The following is a 27,846-nucleotide window of genomic DNA, read 5'->3' on the forward strand; positions in this document are numbered from 1 at the left end:
AATTTCAAAACTTCGTAAGTATGTTTTAGTAAATTTTAAATGAAAAATATTTTAGTTATTCTGGTCACACACCTAAATGCTTGTTTATAGTAAAAGATCCTATTTATTTTTCTTCAATGTATTGAATAGGAATTTATTACAAAATATGAGCATGATAAAATTTTTAAGATATCTCTTGTCAACTGGTTTTAAGCTTTGTATAATTTGTATATAGTAAATGCAATTAACTGCCTTGTGCTGTAGTCTAGAATATAGGTGATATAGTTAATAATAGTTTCAATTTGGAGCATATTGCCAATTAAATTTATAAGATGGTTTTATGAAAGGAATAGTAATTTGAGTTCAGGCAATCTTAAGAGGAAGAAACAGTGTAGTATTGATAAAAATCAACATTGAAGGAATATTTCTTACTTAAAAGACTGTAGATGTTCTAAGAATGGTTAAAGTAAGATTTCAAGGTTATCCTTGTAAGACTTAAAAGAGTAGTTATAACTAATAAAAGGATCAAGATTAATATTTATATTCCAGGATCAAGATTAATATTTATATTTCCATGGGAAAATACATCAATAATTAATAGGGAAATTTATTGCATAAGAATATATACTGAAGTTAATTATTTGTGAAGAGAATGCTCAGACATTTGGCTCTTGATGCATAGGTTAAACTTGAGGGTATTTTAAGAACTGCACGTGATGCACTGCATAAGAGGAAAAAAATAATCAGGTTGCATTCAGTATTTAGGACAATGGAAGGGATAATTATCTTTAGGGAAGCCCAAAGAAAAACAGTTATGGGTTTCTTGAAAAGATTTGGTGAATAAGGAAGATATTCATTCCAATGTAGCATTTAGGAGTAGTATCTTAAAGGTTAGTACTTTTAAAGTGTAACATTTCAAATTCAGAGTAAATTATTGTGGTTAAATATGTAAGTGGTTTTGTAGGTAGAACATGCTAAAAAAAAAAAAAAAAAAAAAAAAAAAAAAAAAAAAAAAAAAAAAAAAAAAAAAAAAAAAAGAGGGATACGAATAGATAATTTTAAGCTTAAAATCAGTAACTTTATATATAATAAAATGCTGTTGTCATTTTTATATAATTTTAGCCAATAAATATCAAAACATATGAGATGTGAAATGCTTGTATAATTCGTAACATATTTGTTAGAATGATTATTTCAAATGTGTTTTTGTAAATAATAGATGCTACTCAATGTCAATTGCATAAGAAAAAATATGGACGAAAATACTTGAAGACAAGTGTCAAAGTCCTGAATGATATTTTTGGGGAAAATGTTATACCACTGCCAATAATATAACTACATATGTTGAATAATTAAAGGTAAATGTCCAGTATTTTGACGTCAGTAATAGGGGCATTATTGACTACTATAGTCATATCTTATGTCCATTCTAGTCTGAGCTGGAAAAGGTTAATTCATGATAGAGTACAAGATAGTCAAATATCTTTTACTCTTTCATGACAACCTTTTCCAGCAATGACTAGAATGGACATAAGATATGACTAAAGTAATTGGGAATGCCCATATTACTTATGTCAAAATACTGGGCAATTTACCTTTCCTTCAACATATGTAGTTATACTTCTAGCGGTAGTATGACTTTTTCCCCATAAATATCATTCAGGACTCTTGCTCTTGTAATCTCAAGTATTTTCGTCCATAACAATTTTTCTTAATTGCAACATTGAGAAGCGCCTATTAAATTTGTTAGTTAACCATAAAAACTATTTTCATTAAACTGTTAAGACATTAACCATGCACAAACTTTGTAATATCTTAGGAATTGCAAAATAAAATACATATGTAAAATAAACATTTTTTATTTAGTCTGCCTAATACAAAAAAGAAAATGGTATGAAAAAAGAGAAAACGGGTAATAATAGAAAACAGAAGTAAATGGATATAAAAGAAAAAAAAAAATTGGAACGACTCTGGAGTATTCTCCCCATGTTAAGCCTCATATGACAGAGTGTTCTCCCTAAACGGCCCCCTACCTATTTTAGTACCAGCAAATGCTTTATCCCCCACAAAAAAAGGGCCAAAAACTCTCATGTAATAGTCCTCTCTCCTAACTAGTCACTCGTTCATTTGGTCTGTTGATTATCCCCCATATACAGTTTGTTCACCCCCCAACTGGGGCACAAGAGTAGTACTACCAGTGTTTAATGATATATTGATAGTCAAGGTGACCGAACTGTCTGGTATTTAATTTTGAACCAAAGTCCACTTCTTAATTCAGCTGTCTGTGAAAGTTTTTTTTTCCCCTGAATAAAGTCATGATAATATATGACCTTGTTATTTCCATTAGTTACTATTCCTCAAAAGCCTCATGTTAAAGCAATTAAATTGAAGTTTCCAAATAACACAATATGGCTGAAGAAAAACTTTGAAATTCATTATAGACTTTTATTGTAGAAGATTGAATGTCAAACATAGTACAGGTTTCAGTGTAATCAATTTAATTATATAATGGAAATACAAACACTATGAAGTCAATGACATATAAGCATCAGATTCATGAAACCCCATTTTCTGAAAGCTTCAAACGCCCTAAAATCAAAGAAAACTTGACGTTTGTCATACATTTAGCTCTCAATTCGACAAAGAAAGCCTCTTAGGCGAGTCACCCTTCATCAAATATGGAGCACAGAATGACAAAACGTCCCATTTTCTTTGTTTACCAGTCAGTGTCCGTTTTCTTTAACTGCTGGTGCGTTTGAAGCTCGGAATTTGAGGTTACATATCTCATGACTGTGTAAGTAAGCAGTGCTTTATCTAATTGAAATCATAAAATTATTAATAAAAAAAAGAAGGAAAAGGAAAGCCCACCAAGGCCATCCCCTTTCCCACCTAGTAACCAGAAACTTAAAGCAAAATTTTCTTCTGAAGAAGCAATGTTACTAGGCCCTTGAATGCTTTCCTTTTTCTTCTTTTCTTTTCTTTTTATTGATAATTTTACAAATAATGACATCGGGATTGTAATTCAAAGGCTTCAAGAATAGTTTGTAGCTCTCCTAAAGTTAAATGGTAAAACATTTATGTTATTATTTTAATTCCTATGAGGCAAATTCCAGCAATTTTAGAGTTAATTATCTAATGAAACATAAAATTATAAAGAAAAGATAATTAATATTTCAAGAATAAAAAGACAAATGGAATATCTAACAGTAAAAAATAAGGTCATTTTCATGCCTTTGTGCAATTTCAGAACGATTCATTACTACAGACACATGAAGCTCAGTGAAAAGCAGACAAGATTCATAAATGCCAAGGTGCCTCCCTGACTCGTGCCCTTTAATGTATATGATTGAGTCGGGTAAAAAAGAAGAGACGTGCAAGGCTACTGCCCTGACCATCCTTGCTACTTCTCCCAGCAGACAGTCAGATCGGACCGAAGTACGCATTCACCTTACACGTGGACACCTAAATCACTTTAGCAGTGTAATAAAGTTCTCAAATGCAAACCCTGGTAAGTGAGTTTAACCTGAAACACTTAATAAAGCTAACGGCACTATTTAAGAAAAAAAAACAATAACCTTATGAAAATGTTAATGCTATAAAACATCTTGCTTCTAATTGAATATTTACCTACTCTTAGAGTTTTAATTTAAAGTTATAATAACTCCTAATAAGAAACTTAAGCCTACAACCAGCACCCCAAAGCTATACAATAGGCCTACTAGAACTGTGAATATATCTTATACACCTAAAGAGTGAAATAAAGTCAACCCCTTTAAATACTATCCTCAGTTCATACTATCTTCAGCTTATGATTCCTTACTGCAGTATACTATCCTCAGCACATAAGCCCTTAATATAGCCTACTATCATCTTATAATCATATACAATAGACTCATTATTTCATTATCTCTTACTATCTATTGCTCACAATCTCTGGCAATACTAAGACGAGGTATCCTCAGCCAATAATCAAAGGAGATGATTATTTATTATTCATTATGGATTTTACACAGGTCCTGTGTAACTTATTATATTACTACCAGTTACGGTCAAAATAATAATGAATAAGTTAGTTTTAGTATTTAAAATAAATGTATTAACTTTCTGTATTTTTGTTTTTATAGACTTTAGATTAACCCAGCCTGAAATGAAGTTTAAAATTATTTTTTTTAAAGTTACCAGATTGAGCTCAGACACAAGAGATAGGCAGATACTATATTCTCTACTGAAATCCGGAAGAATGTGAATAGATATTAAATAAAAAGTATGATTTTAGTATTGTTTAAAACACAAATGTCTTTGAGCTCCTTAATACATTTCAATATAAGTCAGTTGAAAATTGTACCAACGAAGGCAAACATCTCTATAGATTATAAAATACTTAATTATCTATAATACCCAGTAGTTCACCAAGACAATGACTAATAATTAATTCATTACACGTTTTAATTTGAATAATAATCAAGAAATTAGAATAGTTTTCATAATATAGAAAAACAGGGCCAGGAATTATAACTTCAATACAAGTTAATTACTGTTAGGAAGATATATGCTGATAAAGAGCATCAAACTAAAAAATATCCGAACAAAAAGACAAATTATATTCTATGATTTATCTCTCAGTGACTATAAAGACTGAAATTCCCCTCCTTAGATACTTCAAATCACACATATAGTAATTCAAAACTCTATAATAACGAAAATAATTTGGTTTAGAGACATAAATTTATATAAAAACGAAAACTTTACGTTAAATTCAAAGTTATCTCAGCAAATCTATAATATATAGACATTTACTAAAGCTTCAAAGGATTATTTTACTTTGACATTTTTAAGATTGTAACGGGCTATTTCAAAAACTTAAAATAACAATTTTTTTATATGCTATGCTTACTGAAGCTGAGGATTATACTCTTGGAAAATGCTTTTTTTTTTTTTTTTTTTTTTTAAGAAACTCGAGTTTGATGCTTGCCAATATGCTGACTGAGTACTTGATGAGCTTCCTAAATTGCTGAAGGATCTTTTTAACATGAATAAAATCTATAACCTACGCTACGTAAATCACAATGCAAAAATAAAAAAGAAAAAAAAAAAACCATCCCAATTCTGCATGAAAGGCCTAATTTACACCCATCTACATAAAAAAAACTGTGAGTAAAATACTTTCAGGCTGACTTATATTAGAAACATTGATAAATAAACCAGACTATCTTTGTCCACCTTGGAACATGCTCTATAGAGAGGAATTTGGCAAAAGAACGACCTAACTTCCCCATTAGAATCTCACACCAATCACTCAATACTAACATAATAATCCCTTATTCCTTGCAATGGAATTCATAACACTTTTAAAACACAAAGTCCCAACCTTCAACATTTGCAAGTTCTCATTACAAAGACACTGACATCAAGGAGAAAAAATTACCGTATTTTTAATATTTTCCTGCATACTGATGTGCGATGTATAACGATATTGTATAACAATCTTAAGAGACTGAAAACGGCTTAAAAAATTGATCTCGTTACCAATAAGAAATTAAAAAATATTCGATGTGGAATCCTGTGAATAGTGTTTCTTAAGAGGGAGATTAGATTGAATTTAGGAATATAGCTCAGTGCTTGGGGCTGTGAAGTCATTAAGCACCCAAGTGCTGAATGACTCTTATTAACGTTGAAGTTATTAGAGTTTTGACAACAATATGGAAGAATGAAGGCAAGAAAGGAGTTGGTAAAGTTGAAGGATATACAGCTAGTGCAGCTACAATTGGGCCTGAAGGACTGTTTAGTAACGCCTACAGAGAATCTTGAGAGGTTTACTGATGGCGATACCCCTTGAGAGAGAGAGAGAGAGAGAGAGAGAGAGAGAGAGAGAGAGAGAGAGAGAGAGAGAGAGAGAGAGAGAGAGAGAGAGAATATGCGTTACTTGTGAGTCACCCTATTTCATTGCGTTGTGGAACAAATATGTAACGCTAAGGTAGCTAGATTATGCAATATCCAATATCCCATATTTTACTTTAATTATTTTTGCAGCTTCGGCAAACATTTTCAATCTAACCTTGTAATTCTCAATTTAATACTTAAAACTGCTCTAGCACGAGTGAGCTCTAATGACACAAAACACCCACCCCCATCTTTAGGGGAAACAATTAAACCAATAGCATTCTAGAGGGGTGTAGGTACAGAAATTAATTTCAAGGTCAGTGGTTGATACTTTGTTTTTTGCAAGACTAAAACCTTAAGAGGCATCGAAAGTCATAACCTTTAATATTCTACTGTAACATTTTAAATTGATCCCTCTTTCAATATGACAACTTGTAAATTTCTCTTTAAATTAATTAGTAAAGTTTGTTATTACTTTGATAGCTATCCCCTTTGTGTGAATTAATTTAATCATTGCAATTCTAATCAAAGTTTACGTTAGTCTCAAATAAGATTAGTGTTTATACCAATTATCTAATGAATTAAACGAAAAAAAATGGCCTTTTCAAAAGCTATACAAAAATGTTAGGTATGAACCTGCCCAAGATCTAATGCAGTATCTAATAATCTTACAATTTATGTACATTTTCAAGATATCTAACCATAGAGATAGTTAATGCATTAAGAAAAGTTAAGCGGATTATGAAGTATCTATGTTTAGGCCATCAATGAACTTTTAAATATATCTCAGTTATTGTTAATTTTGTAAAATACCTAATACGGCTCTTACAATATTATGGAATTTCCCTTAGGAAGGATGTTTGAAGACGGCTATTTCTGCACATCAGTATTGTATTTAAAAAAAAAAAAAAAAAAAAAAAAAAAAAAAAAAAAAAAAAAAAAAAAAAAAAAAAAAAAAAAAATAAATAAATTCATGAAGATGCGTAAACAGTAATTTTATGAAAATGGAACTTTCATACCTTAACCAGTGTAAGGAAATAAAAAAAATCCATATTATATATCTAGGAAACTTTGCACTCAGGTACAAACCTGACGAGATTCTTTGTTAACGATTTGTAAGCCTACCAAATATCTTCCCACCCTTTAAATAACACAAACACACACATACACACATCTGGACAACTATCACCTCACCGATAACATATTCAAGAACTTATTACACATTTCTTCTAAAAATGATTAAAGTGTAGTTTATCCCTTCTTTATGTCATAGGCACAAACAACACGAGTCAAGAAACAACATGGAGTTTATGAACCGAGCTGTGCACCTTTTCAGAGAGCCCAGGTATCTCGCCATAATAAAAAGCTTTGAAATACGACTTCAAAATGACCTTCTTCCCAAATTCATTGAAACATTTACGTTATGTACACTTATCATATATCTTTAAAACCTTAATCTTACTTGAACTTATACTTTTTATTACAAATTTTGAAATAACAGTTACCACTGATTACACATTAACTTCAAAAGAGCATAAACATGTCTGGAATACATTGAATCACAATCCTTTTACATTAGATAGAATTTCCACTACTTACATTACACAGTCTATAACAAATTTGACGTTTTTGTCATTGACACAAGTGTATACAATTTTACAAGAAATGAAAATGAGAGTACCAAAACCTGTACATTTGACATAATAACCTCCTACAATGCAAGCTTCTTAAACATTATTAAATATTTGATTAAAATAAGATAATTAATACCAAATTCTAAAATCTCATGAACCATTACAAACTTAAAAGAATTTGAAGCTTTTGAGCAAGTTAATAATGACATAACACATACATAAATTTTCATGACTTTGGTTATCAGTATAAAAATTGCACTGACAAGACAGCTGGATAAATAAGCAGACTAAAGTCCAAAATGTTTACCAGTACAGACTGTCGGCCTTTGACAATTACAATATATTCAATTGAACACATTGAGCTACAGCTCTCAAGACACCAGTAAAGGAATGAACAAGTTCTGTACATGAAGAATAAAATAACAGTCTAAAAGAACAAGTGATTACTCTAGTTAAGATCAGGATCTACCTCATGGACTCTTTGGCCCTTTTCTTGTGAGGAATAAAATGGCAAATGCTGATGCTAAAAGAGGAGGGGGCCAGTGGGAAACACATCAGCCATATGAGGCGAGTGTGTGTGTGTTTTTTTTTATAACATTTCCAAATTTGGGATAAGGAAGGATCAAGGATGGGGAGTGGGAGATCTGAAATTGCAGGTGAGCATCAGGTTAATATTAAAGAGAACTTCATAATTCATCCTTATTAGAAAATGTGAACTAGGTCTCCCATTACTTTAAATAATTAGCATGGTATTCTTCAAGGTATATTCATGTAGCCCTAAGAAGGAAGGAGAGAGAGAGAGAGAGAGAGAGAGAGAGAGAGAGAGAGAGAGAGAGAGAGAGAGAGAGAGAGAGAGAGACTTTATTATATAAATCAAAAGAAGTATTCTAATTTGCTTTCTTACTTGGAAAACATAATTGTAAAAGGGGAATACATAATTTTATATAAAAGGAAAGGAAAATTAATTATTTTGCACGGTTTCCCCTTAGCAATATACAAGAAATTTACATATGACAAATTTTGAAAATAATTTTTATTTTTCATACTATAAAACCATGAGTTCTTTACATATAGAGGATGGAGTAACAATGGCGGCTGAAATATGGCAGTTAAAACTTTTAATGAGGTGTAGGCCTAAATAACCGACCAGTAGTGGGGATGGAACCGCCAACCAACCCTCTCTCCCCGTAGCTCACTATTATTATTATTATTATTATTATTATTACTAGCCAAGCTAGTTGGAAAAGCAAGATGCTATAAGCCCAAGGCCTCCAATTGGGAAAAATAGCCCAGTGAGGAAAGGAAATAAGGAAATAGATAAATGATGAGAATAAATTAACAATATATCATTCTTAAAACAGTAACAGCGTCAAAACAGATATGTCCTTTATAAACTATTAACAATGTAAAAAAAATGTCATATATATACTATAAAAAGAATCATGTCAGCCTGGTCAACATAAAAACATTTGCTGCAACTTTGAACTTTTGAAGTTCTACTGATTCAACTACCCAATTAGGAAGATCATTCCACAACTTGGTAACAGCTGGAATAAAACTTCTAGAATACTGTGTAGTATTGAACCTCATGAAGGAGAAGGCCTGGCTACTAGAATTAACTGCCTGCCTATATTTCGAACAGGAAAGATTTGTCCAAGGAGATCTGAATGTAAAGGATAGTCAGAGTTATGAAAAATCTTATGCAACATGCATAATGAACTAATTGAACGACGGTGCCAAAGATTAATATCTAGATCAGGAATAAGAAATTTAATAGACAGTAAGTTTCTGTCCAACAAATTAAGATGAAAATCAGCAGCTGAACACCAGACAGGAGAACAATACTCAAAACAAAGTAGAATGGAAGAACTAAAGCATTTCTTCAGAATAGATTGATCACCGAAAATCTTGTAAGACTTTCTCAATAAGCCAATTTTTGTGCAATTGAAGAAGACACAGACCAAATGTGTTTCTCAAAAGTAAATTTGTTGTTGAGAATCACACTTTAAATTTTAAAAGTGTCATACAAATTTAAAGAAACATTATCAATACTGAGATCCGGATGTTGAGGAGCCACCGTCCTTGACCTACTTACAATCATACTTTGAGTTTTGTTAGGCTTCAACTTCATACCACATAATTTGCACCATGCACTAATTTTAGCTAAATCTCTATTGAGGGATTCACCAACCCCAGATATACTGTACATACAGGGGATGGAATTGATGCAAAGAGAGTAGCATCATCTGCATATGCAACAAGCTTGTTTTCTAGGCCAAACCACATGTCATGTGTATATAGTATGAAAAGTAATGGGCCAAGAACACTACCCTGTGGAACACTGGATATCACATTCCTATACTCGCTATGGTGCCCATCAACCACAACTCTTTGAGATATATTACTTAAAAAATCAATAATAATGCTAAGAAACGACCCACCTACTCCCAACTATTTGAGTTTGAAAACAAGGGCCTCATGATTAACACGGTCAAAAGCAGCACTAAAATTAAAACCAATCACACGAACTTCTTGACCACAATCAAAAGGATTTCTTTACAGCATTGGAGATTGTAGGAAGGGCATCACATGCTCCAAGGCCTTTACGAAAACCAAATTGCAAACTAGGGAGTAGATGATAACCTTCAGCAAACCTATTAAGACGTTTTGCTAGAAGACGTTCAAAAACTTTAGAGTATGTGGGAGTTATGGAAATTGGGCGGTAATCAGTGGGACTTGAGCTACCACAAACACATTTACATAGAGGAGTAACATTACCAATTCTCCAACAAGTGCTAAAAGCTCCTATTCTTGCTAACTTGTGCAAAATAACAGATAACTTTGGAGCTAAGAAATCTACTCTCTTTATAAAAAAAACAAAGGAAAAATACCATTTGGGTCTACACCTCCATAAGCATCAAGGTCCATCAACAGAGCTTTAATCTCACAAGATCGAAAAGCTAAACTAGTTAGTTTAGCCTCAGGAAAACAGGAAAGAGGAAGTTCAAGTTTTTCATTACTCTGTCTACTGTCAAAAATATCAGCCAAAAGGGTTGCCTTTTCCTTTGGACAGTGAGTGACTGGGCCATCTGGTTTCAGTAAAGGAGGAACTGTTGCATCTACACCAAAGAGTGCAGATTTAAGGGTAGACCACCATTTATGTTCCTGAGTTGTACCAGAAAGGGTTTCTTTTATGGTTAAATTGTACTCCTTTTCAGTTGAGGCATAAACTCTCTGAGCAAAAGCTCGAAGCTGAGTAAATTTTTTTCAGGTCAAATCTGATCTGTTACCCTTCCAAAGATGATAAGCCTCCTGCTTCTCCAAATAAGCACGTATACAATCATCATTGAACCACGGTTTGTCCTTCACTCAGTACCATAGCACACGAGAAGGGATACCCCTATCAATTATGTTGACTAGATTCTCATTCAAAGGGACAACAGAATCTACACTACTATATAATTGTGACAAATTCAAGCAAAAAAGATCATGCCAATTCCATTCCAGTCTGCTTGGGATTTCATATAAATTTTACAAGAGTATGATATATCAGGGACAGGCTGCTCAGTCTTCACTACTAATGAAATCAAGGCATGATCAGATGTTCCGACTGGAGAACCAACCTTTCTAGTTGTAACGCCAGGGGAGTCTCTGTATACGAGGTCCAAGCAATTACCAGACCTGTGAGTAGCTTCATTTATGATTTGCTCACAGCCTGATTCAGAGGCAAAATCTAAAGCTCTTAAGCCATGGTGATCGGTAAGAGAGACAGAACTTAACCACTCCCTATGGTGAGCATTAAAATCACCAACAAAGACAAAAGAAGCCTTTCTATCATCTTCTTGTATCTTAGCCATAATGGTAAGAAGACAATCAAAGATAGAATCATCCATGTCTGGATTTCGGTAGGTCGAACACAAATAAAAGTTGTTATGCCTGCCACAAACTTTTATTACCTGAATCTCATGACATCCACATTGATAGCAGGACTTATGAGAAGCAGGGTACTCGGTCCTAATATACACCGCCATTCCCCTGGCCCTAGGAATGGCATCATGTTTCAACATTATTGGCTTCTTAAAACCAGATATAAGGAGCTTAGATTAGTGCCTCATATTAGAAACAAAAATTTCTGAGCACAAAAGAATATCATACTGTCTGGATGCAACTGTAAGGTTCTGGATATTTGTATGAAGACCACGAATATTGCAATACAGAAGACGACATTGACGAAATCTAGGACGTACTGGTCCCGGATTTCACTCAATGTCTCCAGACACCATACGAATTAAAAGAAATAAAAAACAGACATCATACTTAAAAACTAGATTAACAAGAATTATAACAAAAACAATATGTACAGAATTATAAATAAAGTGACTGATGATACCCATAGACTATAGTAAAAAGTCGGAAAAACTGGTCAACATGGAGGAGCCGATACACCAAACAAGGCTAAATACCCTCCAGGATAGCCACTTCACTTCAACTGAAGGGAGGACAGTAAGGATGGTTTTGAGAAGAAAAAAAAATCAGAAAAAAGGAAAATACAACCTCTTGATAAACCACCAGGCATCCATGGCCCTTCTATTAAGCCTCCCAACACACCATTTCAAAAAAACAAGAGGAAGAAAATAAAATAATAATAAGATAGAATAGTGTGCCCGAGTGTACCCTCAAGCAAGAGAACTCTAACCCAAGACAGTGGAAGACCATGGTACAGAGGCTATGGCACTACCCAAGACTAGAGAACAATGGTTTAATCTTGGAGTGTCCTCCTAGAAGAGCTGCTTACCATAGCTAAAGAGTCTCTTCAACCCTTGCTAAGAGGAAAGTACACTAAACAAATTGCAGTACAGTAATTAACCCCTTGGGTGAAGAAGTGTTAAGTATCTTATTGTTTTCAGGTGTGAGGAAAGACGAGAATATGTAAAGAATATGCCTACAACCTCAATTAGATTGCAGCCTGGACTTTAAGTCGAGGGTTGGTGATGGTGGACATGTTTGAGTAAAGAATTCAGATTTGTATGGCTAGGAAAAATACAAATTATTTTCAAAATTTGTCATTTGTCCGTACAACCATAAAAATCTTTCGTTCTTTAGCTATAGGAGACTCATCCTTAGGATGGAGGCAGTCCCCATCCCCATTAGCTGGAAACTTAGCCTAGGGGGTCTGGTACTTAGTACTTGTGTTTAAGTTCCAGCCCCTACACCTCATGAGCTATGGGTGAAGACATCCAATCACAGCACGGGCCCCGCAGTCAAAGGTACATGAGCTGGACTTCTCTGAGCTGTAACAAAAGTGAAGAAATACAAAGATGTTGCAGAAGCTGATTCAGAAGTACTAAGTTTGTTTGGCTTCAACACACTTCTCCTTGTAAGAAGTGTGGGGAAAAGTCATCAAGTGCTTACACACCCTGAAGCTGAGGCGAATGAGTTTACCTATCTCTACATCAAGTCCTGCTGACAAGGCTTTGAAGCTGAGCCCCCAAAGAGGGGAAAGGTCAAAGGGAAAGGGAGGCCAATCACTCTTCACCTTCACCCCAGGTTTTCCTGTAACCTTAGCACTTGATCTATAGATACTGGTCCTGTTAGGGAACCAAGGAAGCCAAACCACCAGCGGACCAGCCACAACAGGACCTAACGTAAGCGAGTCCAAGATCCTGTTGGTTACATCCCGCAGGTAATGAGCTATAAAAGTAGTTTGTCTCTACCAAAACTCTGCTCTGAGAACCTGCATCACAGAGAAGTTCTTTTTGAAAGCTAATGAGGCTACAAGGCCTCTTACGTCAAGAGCTTTCATTTGGGATACTGTAGATATGAATGGTCTATTGCTCTGAAGACAACGTCCCTTAGTCAAAATGAGATGGTATTCCTAGAGACCCTTGATCCTTCTCATGCTTATGAAGAGGTTCTGATGGCGAGGCCTGAACAGCGTGGTATGTTTTAAATAGCTTCTCGGAGCCCTAACAGGACACAGTAGAAGTTGATCAGGATCCTCGATTACTGAACAAAGATTTGAAAAGGAAAATGAAGAAATTCTGGAATGAAGCTTAGAGAGACCTCCCTTCAACCCCTTGAATAATGGACATCAGTTGCCAATCCATGTAGTTCACTTCCTCCTTTGGCTGAGGCAAAGGTGAGAAGGAACACCGTTTTCAAATTGAAGTCTCTGTCAGATGCTCGCTTCAGAGGTTAGTAAGGTGCCTCTTTTAGGGATCTCAGAACCGTCATGACATACCACGAAGATGGACTGACTTTGACTGGAGGGCAAACAAAATTCATGGTAGACTGCAGTCGAGGATTTCTGGATATCCAGACATCTGTTGTGCAGTTTCTCTAGAAAACCATTTCTGAGAGAGGAGATACTGGATAGCCTCCATGCATGAAAACTCAAGGATTCTATGCTGCTGTGGAAAAAAATGTCATGGAGCTGTCACAGAAGATATGGAATTTACGGGAGTTCTCTCGGTATCTCCACCAGGAGATGTAGAAAATCTGTATACTATTCCCGATGCAGACTAAAGGGAGCTAGTAGTGTCACCACGAGGTTTGGGGTCTCCTTTATCCTGTAGAAAAATAGTGTCACCCCGAAGTTTGTGGTCTCCCTTATACTGTAGAAAAATAGCTACACCACGAGGTTTGGGGTCTCCCTTATCCTGTAGAAAACCTTTCTTAACAGGTAGAAAGGCAAAAAGTCATAGGCGTTAAGGATGTCCCAGGGATGCTGGAAAGAGTCCTCGAACACTGCTGCTGGGTTTAGTATTGATGAGCAGTATATTGGGAGCTTTGCATTCAGTGTGGTTGCTAACAGGTCTCTAGTTGGAGGACCCAACAAAATTATTACTTCCTTCACTATCTGAGGATTCAAAGATTTGATTTATGTTCTCCTGCTCAACTGATCCGCCACAATATTTTTTCCTGCCTAGAATGAAGCAGACTGACAGAGAGATCGAGTTGTTCACTGTCCACTGCAGGATCTCGACCGTTAGTTGACATAGCTTGAGGGAGATCGTTCCCCCTAGTTTATAGATGTGTCATTATGGTGGTATCACTCATCAATACCACTGAGTGTCCCTGTAGCAAATGTCAGAAATTGTTGAAGAGCCAATCATGATGCTTTCAGATCCCCAAAATTTATGTTCTTAGTGATCTATTGCTAACCTGGTTCCTGAAATCAAGTGGTTGTTCAGATAAGCACCTCAGCCCTCATTCGAGGCATCTGTCAACAACTTGAATCCTGGGGAAGACGAGGTAAGAGGTGAATCCTTCTGGAGGTTGTGCGGCTTAGCCACAAGAGGTCTTCTTTGGAGTTTAACCACATGAGAATCCGGGATTTTGGATTGTATCAATGTTGTGACCAGGAGGCTTTTAGGTTCCATTGTATGTTTCATATGCAAACTTATCCTTCTGGAACCAGTCGTTCTGATGATGACAGATGAACAAGTAGTCTCTGCCACTGAAGTGCTGAATGGAGGAAGCACTGCACAAAGAGTAGTAGGGCTATTTGTTGAATCCAACACATCATGTCCTCGGAAAGGAACACTTTCCCTTAGAGGGTGATGATTTCCATGCCCAGGTAGACAAGACATTAGCAGAGGTAGGATTTCACAAGGCGACAGGCTCTACAGAACCTAGAGGCTCCAAAACGGAAGTCCTACTAGAAGGAGCAGAAAAACCAGGGGCGACCAGATAAACAGTTCTCCGGGGGAAGGGGGGAGAAGCTCTGAGGTGTCAACTGCAATGGGAATCTGCTGAGGAGAAGTCAAAGGAGAGATGGACTGCACACGATGTTTCCCCTACACAAAAAAATGAAGGTTGTCCTCTGAAGGCAAACCAGGAATGCCCAAGAATGGCCACAGCAAGCAAGGGTCTTCCAACCTTTGAAAATTAAAAGCTGAAGGGAAGTCTGCCAACCAGGGAGGTATTGCTGAGCCACTAGGGGAACAACAGTTTCCCTGACCCCGGGATTGCCCAAACATTAATCAGCAACCACTCTTACCTGAACGCCCTTTGGAGTACGCCAGGAGAGAGTCAGAAGGGAGTGTTCTAAGGGAAGATTAAACAGCCGAGACTTTTTAGGTTTCGAGGAAGACGGCTGAAATCCAATTGAGGTTAAAGTGAGCTATGGGGTTGGGTATTGCCTCCCCACTATTGACCAGGTAATTACCGGCCAGTTATCTAAACCTTGTTAAAAGTTTGAAGTGCCGTATTCCAGACGTCGCTGTTACTCCGTCTCCTATAGGTAAAGAACGGATGGTTTGTATATGTGTGGGAACAAATTATGCTCTTAATATTTCCTTAGTTAAGAAATAAAAGAAGATGAAGTAAATCTCTCGCCAATTTTATGATCGTTTGGTAGATGGCATAGGAAGGAAATCTTTAGGTGCTACATGTGAACAACATACCTTGAATTCCAATGATAGGAAAATGCTCTTTTAGATATCTCTCCACCCTACCCCAAAAATAAAGCAAAATTATTAGGAATATGTATAAACCTTAAATCCATCAGTTACCAAGATTTTGTCAATTTGATCCTAATTAACAGAGCAATGCTACTTATCTCTGAAGCCTAAAGATTGAAAAGAAAACTAGAACTCTTGAAAACAAGAGTGATAGAAAAAACTAAACCAGGAATTAATACTTGAATAAAAACAAGAAAACTATAAGCGAAGTGAAATAATCAATCTAATGAGTGGACAAAATAGCTCCTTCAACCAAGGTTTGTAGTGGATAACTCCATACTCAAAGGATTGCTCTGAATAATTGTACAGGCAATATAGGGATCCAAATAACTTATAGATCGCTTCATTATCCAATGAGTGCACATGGCAACCCCATAGGAGGGTTCTAAATATCACTAAAGATGAAATTGTCGAGGATAATTTCAAAGAACAAGAAGGGTCATGAATAACCGAATGGACAAAGGAATAAGGCCCAGATAACTCCACAGACAAAGTAGTGTCCTGAGTGAACAAGTGTGTGCTACAAAAAACATTCTGCAAACTAGGGAATATTCAAAACTGGTAAGTCAAATAAGTTCCCTAGATAGCTTACTAAATGAAGAAAATCGTCGAATAACTATAGATAGAGGATTCCAAGATTACAGCATAGACTTCTGAGTATCCCAAATAACCTAAAAAAAATATCGAGCCTGAATTTCCCCACAATGCATGACTAAGGAGTTTCTCAAATAACTCTGTAGGCCAAGGAGTGCTACGTAAGAAGTTATAAAAAAAGGGAACTAAGGAGTATAATCCAGAAAGCTTGGTTAATCAATTTACAAAACAAGGGGAACTCTGCAAGAGATTTTCAAACAGAAACTATCCCCAAAAGGCTTGAATATTAAAGAAAGTCCTTTGTACCCCAACGTTATAGAAATTATCATCAAAACAGAATTATCTGAAAAATATTTGCAAATAAGAATCGCCCATAAACAAGTCTGTTGAGCAAGGAATGCTCCAAGTAACTCAACAGGCCTGAGAAAAAAAAAACACAAAGGATATCAAAATTTACTGAAAGGAGATATTTTAAACTAGGCCGTATCACTTCCTCACAAAAAGATGTCAAGGAAAACTGGCTCTTACAAAACTGTCAGCTGGAGTGGCAGGTTTTATGTCTGCAGCCCTAGTTGGAACTGAAGGATGCTATAAGCCCAAGGGCTCCAGCAGGAAAAATAGTCCAGTGAGGAGAGTGAATAAGGAAACAGATAGAATGACCCTCATCAAGCAAGAGAACTCTAATACAAGACAGTGGAAGACCATGGTACATATGCTATGATACGACCCAAGACCAGAGAACAATGGTTTGATTTTGGAGTGTCCTTCTCCTAGAAGAGATGCTTACCATAGCTAAAGAGTTTCTTCTACCCTTACCAAGTGGAAAATAGCCACTGAACAATTGCAGTGTAGTAGTTCACTCCTGATTAAAAAAAAAATGTGTTATCTTAGTGTTGTCAGGGGAATGAGGAAAGAGGAGAAAATGTGAACAGTAGGCCTGACTATTAGGTGTATGTGTAGGCAAAGGAAAAATGTGAAAATGTGAACAGTAGGCCAGACTATTAGGTGTATGTGTAGGCAACGGAAAAATGTGCCGTAACAAAGAGGGATGCAATGTAGTACTATCTGGCCAGTCAAAGGACCCAATAACACTCTAGTAGTTATATCTCAACAGGTGGCTGGTGCCTTAGCCAACATGTAACCTACAATATGATGTATTCTAATTAAAGACAAAGCTTAATGACCTACAAATATTTACGGAATAGGAAGACCTAATGGAAAGTAAGGATTGAAACCAAACCTTATAAAACACAGGGTAAAACCTGGAATTTTCAAGTACCTTTTTAATCTATCAGCCTTAGTCCAAAGGTGCCACTAAGAGAACGGTATCATTGAAATGGAATAAACAATAGAAATCACCGTATGAAAAAGATCTTCACCCAACTGGACCTTAACTGATTTAGAAAATGGTCATCGGTTGAACTTGCGGTCACAGAATTGGATCTGAACTTGTGGTAACACAGTTTTAAAACCAGAATGAAGATTTTCTATATCATTTCCGTAAAAAGAAGAAAAAAATGACAAAGATTCCACAATGAATGTTAGTAAAAAAAATAGCTATTTAATATTAGCACCAAAAGATTTAGCTAAATATGTTTTCTAATTTATAATAGTACTATGATCAAGAGTTTGTATCACTTCAAATACTATATAAAAATTATAGCTATCAATTATCTGGAAGTACAAATTCAGATTTAATAAAAACGTTATCTCAAAAGTGCTTAGAAGAATGATAAATGTACAAGCATTGTGATCTAATCAAATTAGAAGTGGGCCACAAGTGGAAATCATATAACCTTGTTCTTTAGTCCTGATAAAACTAAGATATTACCAACATTCTTATACCTCGTATAAATCCGAAATACTATAAGTGAAACTTTCAATTGATGACTACACTATTGAGAGTGACACTTAATACTGATGCTAGTTTCTAGTAAATTTAGTATGACACAAGATAGCAAAAGACTGAGATGGTGATCAAAGTTATTGAAGTGGTGATTCAGTGATAGTTCAAGTTGCAAATAAAGTATAACTTAACTTTACGCAGCTTTGTTCTTTGTTGAAATTTTCAAATAAAATAAAGACTGACAATAGCATTCACGATAGTTAAGACTTACTTAGCATAATATTAAATGAAAACCGTATATCATACAGCAATAGATTTTAGAATTTATAAAAAATATTAGCTTTGCAGTTACATTCTAATGGCTAATTTTAACAGAAAATGGAGGTACAGGGAACGAGAAGGAGACCAAAGCGAAGGTGGGTGGATTGTATCAAGGATGACCCTCGATCTAAGGGATTAACCGGTGTGAGGTGTGGGACAGAGGTAGATGGAGAAAGCTGACCAGAAACATCGACCCCACATAGAAGTGGGAAAAGATGTAGACAAAGAAGAAGAAGCTAACTTTAACATTAACTAGGTAATATCAAGATACCCAGAGCCTCACTGTAAAGAGATCTATGCAAGATTTTTGAAGATGATCAACTCTTCCACTACTAAAACCATGACAGGTATTTTTCTTTTTTCAGGATGTCACTGATCTTCATAGGTATTTTTCTTTTTCATGAAGTCACTGATCTTCATAAGTATTCTTGTGATTAATGGACATCTCCATTATAGCTGACGTCATTCATTTGTTCATCTCAAAGCAGGCGACCAATCGTATACTGAAAAAAATATTATATGAATTACTCCTCTAGTAAATTATGAAAAAATAAGACTTTTAATGGGCAAACTGAAACAAAATAAAATATATAAAAACTGCTATTAGATTAAATTATAAATGAAAAATATGAAACATATAATAAAATAACATAAAACCTGCTTTTAGATGATATTATAGTAAAAATATAATTTTGCTTTTCATTGTTATTCTTTCAATAGAAATAAGCACACATGTATTTAACAGATTCAGTTTATTAAAAAAATATTCTAACATTTGACCTAAATGAATAATTTAGATTTCATATATACAAAACAGATTTGATTCCTGAGTTTGCTAAAAAATAGTTCTTAGATAGAAAATAGCTTTAACAAATTGGAAAATAAGGCATCTGTTGGTATACACAAAATTGTTTGGATGTTATAAGGAACGTTTCAAGTACTTGAATGAGTAACAATTAGAATATTAAAAACCTCAAGACTTCTCTACATCAATTAGTTAATCATTATATCCTCCATTATTTTTATTAAATTGACTCATAAATTAATAAAATGTTCAATTTACAAAAGATCTAAGTTACACCAATGTTAAATTTCAAAATTCATCTGGTTTGTTTATGTTCATTTATAAAAACTTTCAAACTTCAAGATTCCTAATCACTTGCAAGATTTTCTCCAAGGTAAATCTCATTTATTCCAATTTCAAATTGTAAGAAGAGAGACATTAAATAAATATACCCCTTACCTAGAACGGTTGTTCACTTCTGCTATTAAAATCCTCGTCTACAACCCATATAGATGTGTCTTATTTCGTACATAGCCTATAATAGATAGCTGAATGGTTGAAACTTGAAATACGATACCTTTATCATATAACTTTTGCAAGATTTTTTTCAGTTAACACACACACGCATACATACACACATACGTATATATATATATATATATATATATATATATATATATATATATATATATATATATATATATATATATATATATATCATCATCATCATCATCTCCTACGCCTATTGACGCAAAGGGCCTCAGCTAAATTTCGCCAGTCGTCTCTATCTTGAGCTTTTAAATCAATACTTCTCCATTTATCATCTCCTACTTCAATCTTCATATATATATATATATATATATATATATATATATATATATATATATATATATATATACATATATATATATATATATATATATATATATATATATATATATATATATATATATGATGCTTTATATTTTTTCTAATAATTTCCTCTTTCGACTAATGAACATAGTTTATCATTCATCACTCGAGGAGATATTTTCAGAGATTACCAAGTAATTCTATAAGTGATAATCTCGTCTTACTTATGAACGAATCAAATGAATCATCAAAACATTCAGCAAGGGAACTCCAAACATGCCTATGAAACATAGATATAATAAAAATATAGAATTCTTAGCATAAAGGATGAGTCTATTCTAAGAAATCCCTTATGTTTATTCTATTCCTTCAGGAAGTTTTGATTAACTGGCCTTGGAATTACAAGCTTAGTATGGTCTTATCAGTAAAACTGAACTAGAACTTATACTTATAAATGCTTATCATTACTTTTTATAGTCGAACCTATAGTCAGTTTCTTTTAGCGAGGCAGATTTGCACCGACTCGCAGCAGTGCCCTTTTAGCTCGGAAAAGTTTCCTGATCGCTGATTGGTTGGACAAGATAATTCTAACCAATCAGCGATTAGGAAACTTTTCCGAGCTAAAAGGGCACCGTTGCGAGTCGGTGCAAATATGCCTCGCTAAAAGAAATGGCCTATAGCTAGATCATTTTCCGACTTTTACTCTTTTATATGAAAAAAACATTTAATGTCATTAAGTTACTGAATAGGAAGAGCCCAAGTTAATGTTAATTTACTGTGAATTATAATTTCATGTAACATACATGATAACTACTACTCAAACTGAATACTAATCAAGCTCCAGTAATCAGACTTTATCTAAACATTTGTCGGTCTAACGCAGTTAGAGTAATTTCTCTTAAACACCTGCCATTAAGACTATTTTTAGAAAATTTAAAAAATGTAGTACCCTATCTCAATTACCATTTTATTTGATATATCCTCCTTTTCTTATTAATACAATACATAAGTATAAAGATGTATAAAGATGACTGACTCCAGATTAAAATGAATTTCCCATGACTAAGAAAATGACTTCGCTAAAAGAAACTGCTTGTGATAATTGAGAATTAGTTATTCTTCCTTATCAAAAAAAAAAAAAAAAAAAAAAAAAAAAAAAAAAAAAAAAAAGAGCAAATTTCTCTGTTAAGTTATCCTACAACATATTTCAAAACTTTGCATGGTTCCTCCATTTTCACTCTTCATAAAACATTATTTATACAGTATGAATACAATTTAAAGAACTCCCTTCTATCCTGAAGTTTAAATTATTTCTCCCTGCAAAAATTAAATCCATGTATGACGGAGGCATGGAACTTGCTAAATTTCCCTTATAATTCATATGTAAAAAATCAAATAAATTTGTATATATAAAACTTTAACTGGAGGCTAAATAATTTCTGTTTAAACATGTTCTTTGTAATACAACTTGCTAACATTCGGTGTTGGGTGAAATAATAAAGATTATGGAAGAAGTCACTTAAAAATAATTTGGTTAACTGATTGGCTTATGCTATTTTCCAATGAACCAGGAAGTTTAGGTCTATTGACAGAAATAGTTATACTTCAGTGCTGGAAGGAATATTGTAATATCAATAAAAAATCAGTTTAAAAATAACTTTTGGGGCATATGGGAAGTGAAATTACAAGATTTAAAAATCATCTATAGTATTCTTTTGCTAAAATGTTATTGGTTTCTAGGAAATGTTAGAATTATTAATTATTCGACAAGTATTATACTATGGGCTTAAGAAAAATGGCATTCTATGGTCCTAAGGCAGAATGTTTAAAATATATGTTCCGTGAAAGTATACTTTATAATCTTACGTCAATTACTGCATAACTGATAAAGCTTTTTGAGAATTTGCCCTTGGGGAAATATTTGTATATCTAGAATGACCTGATAGTATACAGACACAAAAGTAATAATGATAAAATCCATGACCATCTCACCAAAAATAATTTGAGAACAATCTCACTTTCAAGGGAAGTTTTGCGATAGTTGACTTTTTCATAAATATCTATTACCTACTCTGTATCCTAACTGAGGTGTAAACTGAAAAAAAAACTTAAATAATGGAAATCTTAACTTATCTTTAAGCTGATGTCAGCTGAATATTACAGCCTCCATCCCTCTTATCAGCTTTGATTTAGATAGGAATAATTCAATCTTGTGTCATCAGCGTTTCCTTTTCATCATCATCATCATCATCATCATCATCATCATCATCACCACCATCATCATCTTTAGCTGTTAATTGCCTTTAGCTTCCACCTCCTTCCCATATTAAGTAGGTAACTAATGATAATGAATTTTCTGCAGATTACAGTGCTTTGCACCTACTAAGCTTCTAGTAGTGTGCCCACAATCACATTGTTTTGAGAGAGCAACAAGGAATCTGGAACCGGGCATGGAATCGGTTGCCAATTAGAGTATTTATTACCGACTTCCGCTTTTGGATTTCCAATGCGCAGGTAAATAAACTCTTCTGAAAGAAAAGGAAATTATAATTACTCCAAATGTTATTCACCTTCAAGTCATATCTGACTTGATATTTAATTTGATACATACGAGTCACTTTTTATGATTATTCATTAGAATGACTGGCATATTCAACTTCATCTTTAGAGATCAAGATAACAGACACATTTGAACCTTAAACTTGACCATGTTGTGATGTAATCAACAAGAATATCTGAAGGAAGAACAGTGATAGTATCCAGAGTTCTTGAAAAAAAAAGACAAAGTTCAGCTTGGATGATTGTCCGAAAGTATAATAGCAGCTACGTATGATAAGAGATTGGTGCTTTCATAACAACCCTATTCTTTAAATAATGATGTTATGAGTACTATTCTTGATAAGGCTGCCCACATCGTCATTGCATTGCATTGGTAAAATTGCATTTGAAGTAATAATAAGTGAATACGATTAAACCATCACAATTATATAAATGAATACATAATTAAGTATAATTGTATTTTTTCTGGTTAAAAAGATGGAGGACATTACAATCTTTTCAAATACTTTAGCTATCTGAAAATATTTAGTGCTTACATTCAAGAGTCAGTGAGTTTTAATTTTCTGAAGTAATAGTAGTAAACCAATTATAGATAAACTGGTCTCTTCAGCTACTTTCAGACGTTGCCTAGTAGGCTACTTGATATTGATGATTTGTCAACTAATCATTTCCTGGCACAGCCCAAAATGTAAGTTGGTAGACATGGAGTATAGTATAAATCTTTAAATGTCAATTTGGACAGAGTATCTTTTCCATTGATATCTTCCTACATGAACACAAAGTGAGAACTGTATTAGTATGATTTATTGATAGTGGTCATATGGTATGTTGCTAGTGCCATGGATCCCACTCAACCCCGTAAAGAAACTAGGGAAAATCCCACTCAGATAAAATAACAAGCAAAAGTTGATAGATGTTGGACAGAAAGTTACCAAAGGGAAGTTCAAATGAAGGCAAGGTAGAAGGATAAAAAGAGGATGTAGGTAGGAACCATAAGAAAACTCTTAAAATCCTTAATTAATACCTTTAGTGTATTCCATGGGGTGCACTTATGACAGTGTCCCTTGAAGGACTGACTGAATAATGATTGATTCAGCGTATGAAACTTCATTTGCGGTGGATAACGGGGGAGGGTGGGCTGTGGCACCCTAGCAGTACCGGCCAGAATCGGCTAAAGCCCTCGTCAGGCTGGGAGGAGTGGAGAGAGGAAAGATCCTCCTTTGTTTCTTTGTTTGATGTCAGCTAGCCCCAAAATTGGGGAAGTGCCTAGGTAAAGATAGATAGATTAAATAAAGGGACAAAACAACAGTGATCCAGAAATCTGGGAAGATGGAGGAGATACCCATAAACAAAACTTATTTGTTAAGAAAAGCTGCTCGATCATGTGACTTTCTCCATCTTGTATCAGATCCAGCAAATAAAGGAGAGACTTGAAAGTTTTTGTCCAACTGAATAGCAAGCCTATTGAGTGATGGTGAAAACATGAGATAAGAAGTGTGTATGCAGGAACATTCCGCCTTTCTGAATGAATCTAACAAATAGTTCTACTATGCTGTCAACTTCTCAAAAGTGCACCTGCTTGTTAAGGTTCTATGAAATGATCCCATTTGTTGACGTAAGTCACAAATGTAAGCATTATCTTTCATCAACACTACCAAGTGCTTTACTAAACCCCTTGGAAATCTTGCAAAGTAACCGACTAGCCACGCTATATGCGTTACTGGTACGTTGAAAGGCAGTTGTCTTTTTTTTGCATGGATCATATCCCAGAGATGGATATGTTACTCAGGTGGGCACCCTATTCCTCAGCAGATACGTCTGTGGAAGGCAGATTCCCTGAAGGAGAGGAGTTCCCGCGTTGAGGATTGTCAAGCAGCTACATGGGTAGTTTATCACAGATTCCTGCACCGACAAAACCCAAAGGTAAGGGGAATGGTGATAGCTAACTAGTAACACTTCAGGAACGATTGGAACAATCATTAGGGGAAATTACCTCTCTGTCAACAATAGTAGTATCATTAACAATTTACATATATATGCAATGACCTTAGTAATTGTAGATTAAGTTTTAAAGATATGTCTTCATAGGCAACAGACTAAATTTGATAATCCAGTCCCCTCTTGAGATACTCGCCAGCTGGTCCGTTACTAGAATCAGACACTCAGCAGTAGAGGAAAAGGATTAACAAATTGTCTTTATTGATTGAACTTCTTGCTCTCATGCTCTCCGAGGCTAAAGGGGACTGAGTGCCTTAGATTTGGGAGAGTGAACAGGAGAGCTTAGCACCATACGGCATGTAGCAAAGTGTGTGAGTGCCTTTCCTCAGTTGGTAAGGATCCTTGTAGACAATCATGCTAGCACGGTGTGGCATCTCAGTGCTTGTATGAGGAGTGCTGAGATAGGATCTGAGAAGTTACTTGTTCCAATCCCTATTGTGGATGCAAGTTGGAAGTTCTTGGGGTCTGGTAAGATCTCAGAGCATGGGAAGATATCACATCCTGGATTGGTCTCTGAGTATGCGAAGATCTAGGTCATGAAACAATTTTTGCTTGTCAAAGGATCTCGAATGTTGAAAGATTCCAGTGAGTTAGAAGAATTCTGGGCTGGAAGTGCTAGGAAGGAACTGATAGTAAGTGACAGTTGTACTATTAGTGACTAAAGTAATGATCACCTGAAGAAAAAACGTAAGTTCAAATCGTATGCTTCCCAATCTCATGGTTCCTGATCACATGGTTCCTGATCTTGGGTCACAACCAATCTCGTGAGAAATGACAATTGTAGAAAATAAGTCCGAGTAATCCAGTCTTCAGGAGAGAGTACACAATCAGAATATTCTCATGAGAATACAATATGAAGGAAAGACCACAAGGAAACATTGGTGCTCGTGAAGGGAAGAACTTGCACAAGCATTGAGAATAATCATAAATCCCTCTTTTATTGGCTGGAATGAAGCCGATACCAGATGTTCTTTTACCCGTAAGTCACAGAAGGGTGGGCATAAAAGATATAATTTCAAGATGTCTGATTATGCAGTGTCCAACAAGTGTGTAAAAGACAGAACCCATAATAATTGGCCACACAGAGACTGCTCGAGCAGTGATTAAGCAAGTGGAGAACTGTGCTGATATGGAAGGCGCTAACTTGATATCGTGTATGGGGTGATTGCATTGTCAGATTGTTCAGCTGAGACAAGATGATCTGGCAATGCCATTACACTCACACTATTCGTTCATCCTATACTCCACCACATGCGCCGACATTCCTTCATTGCTATGGGACACCTTTCAGCTGAAGCAGAAGAGAAGGAAGTACCTCAAGTTTGCTTTCTACCTTGTTGTACCGGCCAATGATGCCACTATTAAGAGTTCTATAAAAAGAAAATCTAACCAGGTGTTATTCTCCTAGTACTTTTTTGTAATTTTGAAGATACTGAGGGTAAGAATAAGAAAGGGGTTCTACCCCTTCACACTTGTTGGCAGAAAACTCTTCATCCTCTGATGGAGCACATTGATATTTGAAAATTACCAATCTTTTTAAGATTATGTTGTTGCTGTCATCACAAGATATACAAGCAAGAGAATAAAAAAAAAAAGAATGCTGTCCAAGGAACAAAAATGTGGATATAAAGTATGCAGAGAAGACAATCACATAGTTACAGTTATTGGTAAACAACTACAAATCCTTCTCCGTAATGTTCCTTGCACATTATGATCTTAAAAAAAAAAAAAAAAAAAAAAAAATCATCTAAACCAGAAGATTAAACCAGTCATTTAGGGCACAGGAAGTATGCCTGTACTAATTGGCAGCTGAAAATAAAGTGGGAGCTCAGCCATCACCCTCCAGCTAACTACCACCATCCCATCAAGTCTTAACAGCCTTACCCCGCTTCACTAAAAACATATTCCTATTAAAGATTAATGGCTTGCATTTGTTTAGGAATAAATATCCTTTATAGAAATGTTGATATTACTATAATTAAAAGCTTTGGGTACCTTCTTCACTTTCATTGCCGCTGAGACTTTCTTCTAGGGGTTAGGTGATGGTGGATAAAGTAAGTTTAAAAAACTACAGGTTTGTATTATTAGGAGAAATACAAATTAACTTCCATAGACCCGAAATCTGCTTCCTTCCTAGGTGAGTGGCAAGAAGCATCTGAGAATAGAAGGTACTTCAGAGGAGACACCTGAAGGGTGATTCCCACTTAGAGATTCTCCTCTCATATCCACCATTAGAGATTTGTCACAAACTCCTGGGCACCGACAGCAGGGTTGCAGGGTGATTAGATATTTGAGACCACTGGCTCTTCAGAGCCTACTACACCATGCGAACATGCTTTCTCCTGAAGGGGACTAGCTTCTCCAACAAAGAGAGGTGTCCCAGGAGCTTATGCCAAGACCAAAAACCAAGTGATTTCCCTTGCAGAAAGGTTTCTGCTTACTTCCAGAATCTTATTACCCTATCAGCTGGTGGAAATGCTCTGGCCTGGAAAAAGTCGATATCCATGTCTAGGTATATGATGGACTGTTGGGGGTATGAGATTGGACATCTCTAGATTTAGTTGAAGGAGATTCGTGTGTTCTATAAGCAGGGCTCAGGACTGCTAGGAGAAGCCAATTGTCTTAATACCTCAAAAGGCTTATGCACATGGCATGAGTCCAGCCTGAGATAAGTGCAAAGATTCTGGTAAAGACCTGAGGGGCTGTTGACAAGCCAAAGCATCTCTTGAGGCAGGATGGATGGGGACCTGAAAATGAACCTCCTTTAGGTCTATGGTCAGAAGGATGTCATTCTTCCTGATGGCCTGAAGAATGGTGGCCGGAGTCTCCATTTTGAATCTTGTCTGTAAAACCAACAGATTCAAAGAGGACAAGTCTATGACGGGTCTTCAACCTGCCGTCAGGTTGTTCAAGTCCACCATTCTTGGTGCCACT

General features: G+C 35.2%; 1 protein-coding gene across 1 annotated transcript in view; it reads right to left on the reverse strand.

Moving 5' to 3' along the window:
* Positions 1-27,846, reverse strand: part of LOC137649955 (uncharacterized) — a 361,156-nt gene that overhangs the window by 153,245 nt on the left and 180,065 nt on the right. The window lies entirely within an intron of this gene.

This window comes from Palaemon carinicauda, chromosome 11 (assembly GCF_036898095.1).
Source record: "Palaemon carinicauda isolate YSFRI2023 chromosome 11, ASM3689809v2, whole genome shotgun sequence".
NCBI lineage: Eukaryota > Metazoa > Arthropoda > Malacostraca > Decapoda > Palaemonidae > Palaemon > Palaemon carinicauda.